Raw genomic sequence first — 4745 nt, forward strand, 5'->3', positions numbered from 1 at the left:
AAGGTTTGGTTATTTTGGAGAAGTCCTTAATAAAACGCCGGTAGAATCCAGCGTGTCCAAGAAAGCTTCAGTCTTCTTCGATGGTTTTTGGTGGTTTTAGGTTTTCTATAACTTCTATTTTAGCTTTATCTACCTCTATACCTTTTTCGGAAACTATATGTCCTAAAACTATTCCTTCGGTTACCATGAAATGACACTTTTCCCAATTTAGCACGAGGTTCACCTCCACGCATCTCTCCAAGATTTTCTCAAGGTTAGCAAGACAGTTGTGGAAATCAAATCCGCAAACCGAGAAATCTTCCATAAACACTTCCATGATCCCATCTAGGTAATCTGCGAAGATTGACATCATGCAGCGTTGGAAAGTAGCTGGGGCATTACAGAGGCCGAATGGCATTCGTCTGTAGGCAAATGTTCCATAAGGGCATGTAAAGGTAGTTTTTTCTTGATCTTCGGGGTGAATAGGTATTTGGAAGAATCCAGAGTATCCATCTAGATAGCAGAAGTAAAAGTGTCTGGCTAAACGCTCAAACATCTGGTCTATAAATGGTAAAGGGAAATGGTCCTTCCTAGTTGCTTTATTTAATTTTCTATAATCTATACACATCCGCCATCCTCCTTCTAAACGTTTTGCTACATGTTCGCCTTTATCGTTTTGCACGACTGTGATGCCTCCCTTTTTAGGTACTACATGCACAGGGCTCACCCACTTACTATCCGAGATCTGGTAGATTATACCTTCCTCAAGTAACTTAAGAACTTCCTTTTTAACAACATCACTCATTATAGGGTTTATTCTTCTCTGATGCTCCCTAGAGGGTTTTGAATCTTCTTCTAGCGAAATCTGATGCACGCATACGAATGGGCTTATACCTTTCAGGTCAGAGATATTATATCCTAAGGTTGAGGGATACCTTCGTAAAACGTCTAAAAGTTGGTTCATTTTCCTCTTGGCTCAAGGTAGCACTAACTATCATTGGACGGTTCATCTTTTCATCGAGGAACTCATATCTCAGGTTCTTAGGCAGTTCCTTAAGTTCTAAGGTTGGTTTCTTAGGGCATGGCATAGGATCTATGGTAAGGGATAAACATTCGTAAAGGTTATCATCGATGTAGGGTTTCTTAAAGTCATCATCTTCCCTTATGAGAGTTGATGGTAACTTAATTGTTTTTATAATTTCTTTTTGTTCTAATTCTCTAACACATTCATCAATGATATCTAAGGCTCAACACGAGTCTCCCATCACAGGTGCCATAAGAAATTTCGAAAGTATAAATTCTATTTTCTCGTCACCTACCTCAAATGTCAACTTTCCTTTCTTGACATCTATTATGGCTCCTGCAGTCGATAAGAATGGTCTACCTAGAAGGATTGGTATATCATTGTCCTCTTTGATGTCCATGACAACAAAATCAGTAGGGATAAATAACTGACCTATCCTAACAGGAACATCTTCTAAAATGCCTATCGGATATTTAACAGATCTTCTAAAATGCCTATCGGATATTTCCAGGATCTTTATCTTTCTTTGCTAATTTGTCCTCGGAAATAGCATTACATTCCAAAGGCTTCGGATCATCAAGTCTACGTTTGTTGGTAAGGATGTCTTTCAGAAACTTTGCATAAGAAGGTATTTGGGTGATGGCCTCTGTGAAGGGGATTTCTACATGAAGTTTTTCTATAACTTTAATAAAATTTGATACTGTTTATTGATTTGGGTTTGTTTGAGTCTTTGCGGATATGGTATAGGTGGTTTATATGGCGGGGGCGGTACGTAAGTTTTATCTTTAGGTTCTTCTCCTTTTTCTCGGCCTTCCTGGTTTTCAGATTCCTCTAGTTTCTTTACTTTGTTCGGGGGTTTGGTACATTCCTTAGAAGTTTCGGGTTCACTCAATCTAGGGTTTGGTGGCTCATCATAAGCGTTCCCACTTCGTAGGGTAATGGCATTGGCTTGTCCTCTCGGATTTTGTTGAGGTTGTCCAGGGAATTGTCCTCCAGGTGTAGTCTGAGGGGCTTGGTTTAAAGTTACCTGAGAGATCTGGGTTTTAAGCATTTTGGTATGAGTAACTATTTGGTCAACCTTGGTTCCTAATTGAGGAATCAATTTGTTAACATGAATGTTTTGGTTCATGAACTCCTTGTTTTGTTGGGTTTGAGCGGTGATAAAATTTTCCATAATTTTCTCAAGGCTCGGCTTTGGTGGTACATGTTGCATAGGTTGATTTGATCTTGGGGCTTGATAACTAGGTCTCGGAGGTGCATTATTTTGAATAGGGTTATTGTTTTTATAGGAGAAGTTCGGGTGATTCCTCCATCAAGGGTTATAGGTATTCGAGTATGGGTTCCCTTGGGTGTAGTTCACTTGCTCAGAGTGGGTTTCGTTTAATAGACTGCATTCTACAGATTAGTGTCCTTTGGTTCCACATATCTCACAATCCGACGAAACTGCGGCTATAGTACTCGGGTTTATGCACATATGCTCGACCTTGAGGGCTAATGCGTCCATTTTAGCTTGCATCATGTCTATAGAGCTTACTTCATGCACTCCTCCTTGGGCTTCCTTCTTCTCAACTGTCGCTCGTTCGACTCCCCATGATTGATGGTTTTGAGCCATGTCTTCGATGAGGGCACTAGCTTCAGGATAAGGTTTATTCATCAGAGCACCGCCTGCGGCAACGTCGATGGTCATCTTTGTGTTGTAATCAAGTCCATTATAGAAGGTTTGAATGATTAACCAATTTTCTAAACCATGATGTGGGCATGCTCGTAACAACTCTTTATATCTCTCCCAAGCTTCGAACAACGATTCTCCTTGGTTTTGGGTAAATCTAGTTATATGGTTTCGAAGAACGGCGGTCTTACTCGGGAGAAAATATCTAGCAAGAAAAACTCTCCTAAGGTTATCCCAAGTCGTAATGGAATTGGGTGGAAGGGAATCTAACCATGATAGGGCTTTATCTCTGAGGGAAAAAGGGAATAATCTTAAACGTATTGCCTCAGGAGAAGCTCCATTGGTTTTCAAAGTGTCTGCTAATTGAAGAAATATTTTTAAATGCTCGTTAGGGTTCTCGGTAGCGAGACCTGCGAATTGTCTTTGTTGCACTAGTTGCAACAGGGATGGTTTAAGTTCAAAATTATTAGCTGGTATGGTTGGGTTTACTATACTAGAACTAGGTTCTTCATTAGATGGTTGAGCGAAGTCCTTAAGAGGTCTTTGGTTTTGATCTTCGGCCATAGCTCTCTTAATTCTATGAAAGAATAAACGTGCGCGAGCGTAACGTATAGGTTCCGCCAGAGGGTATACTAAGCTTAAACTTCCGGTGCTGCGAGTTCTTCGCATTGAACGGCGGGAAATAGCCTAAGTCTAAACGATATAACAACAAGAAAATGAAATTTGACGAAATTGGTCCCCGACAACGGCGCCAAAACCTTGATGCGTGTTTTTCGCAAGTGTACGAACGCGTCAGAGTAATATAAAAGATTGTCGAATCCACAGAGACCAAGTGTCAATCTATCATTATCTATTGTTATGATGTTTATCAAAGGCAATCAAAATAGGTGTTTTTGTAGTGTGCAATGAAAAGTAAAGTGTTGAATAAAGATTAATTAATAAAGACAGGGTCGAATATAATTCACGTAATTAATTGATAATCCAAGTACTTGCTAGTAGAGCTACTTATGGGCAGTGTTTCCTACTTTGAAAAGAATTAATTTAACAGGAACTGTCGCTTTCGCGTATTCAGAACCGAGTTGTACTCCCTAATCAAACCCTCTTATTGTCACTTATAAAAAGGCGTGCATTGCGTTAGAGTAGTAAACCTATTTTTAAGAAATATAGTATCTTGACTAAGTTGAAAAGTATTATAACCTGGATTTCTTAACCAAAAGAGGTTCTTACGAACCAGACTCTAAACTTATAAACGCGTCCGAAAATAGTTTTAAAATCTCTTTTCTTCTTAATGTTAAAATCTCCTAATGAACTAAACAAAGCGCTTTCGCTGTTTTTGAAATAGTTAAAAATAATTAAGTTTAAAAAGACGTTGGACGGCTTTCGATCTTACCCAACGGAATTGAAGTGCGGGAAAACTTAATTTGAAAGTTAAAATAGCCCTTAAGTGTTTCTACGAACAACTGTACGGATTATCGGTTCAATTATGATCCTTACATTCTAACCTTATGAATTTAGCTAGGCATGGTAAAGTAAAAGTGCATTAAAATAAATAAAAGTAGTGCGAGTGCGGAAAGTAAATAAAAGTAGTGCGAGTGCGGAAAGTAAATAATTTAAAGCGAGTGCGAGGAAATAAATAAAATTAAAGCGAGTGCGAGGAAATAAATAAAGTAAAAGCGAGTGCGGGAAATAAATAAAATAAAAGTGAGTGCGGGAAATAAATAAAATAAAAGCGAGTGCGGGAAATAAATAAAATAAAAGTGAGTGCGGGAAATAAATAAAGTAAAGGCGAGTAATAAAAACCTGCTCCAATCGGAGGGCTGAGTAAATTGCAATGCGGAAAAAAAAATGGCGGCAGGATTAACTTCCTTCCAAAGTGCTCCAAACTCGATTACAGACTCTATCACAGACTTGATTACACGATTGTGGTAACACTCCAATGCGAAGCGATTACCACTATAAAATACTGAATATATGCCTAAGTGAAACAAAGTTGCTTCCGAGTTTTCCTCTGCTCTAAGTTTGGATGATTGTAAAAGTGAATTTGCGTTTCTATTTATAGGCAAGTAAAAAGAT

General features: G+C 38.7%; 1 non-coding gene across 1 annotated transcript; it reads left to right on the forward strand.

Annotated features, from left to right (window-relative positions):
- The first annotated feature begins 2745 nt into the window (after positions 1 to 2745).
- LOC127088525 (small nucleolar RNA R71) lies at positions 2746 to 2852 on the forward strand. Its single transcript, XR_007790357.1, has one exon. It is a non-coding gene; the product is annotated as a small nucleolar RNA R71 (small nucleolar RNA).
- Positions 2853 to 4745: the final 1893 nt, after the last annotated feature.

Source organism: Lathyrus oleraceus, chromosome 5, assembly GCF_024323335.1.
Source record: "Lathyrus oleraceus cultivar Zhongwan6 chromosome 5, CAAS_Psat_ZW6_1.0, whole genome shotgun sequence".
In the NCBI taxonomy this organism is placed as follows: Eukaryota; Viridiplantae; Streptophyta; class Magnoliopsida; order Fabales; family Fabaceae; genus Lathyrus; species Lathyrus oleraceus.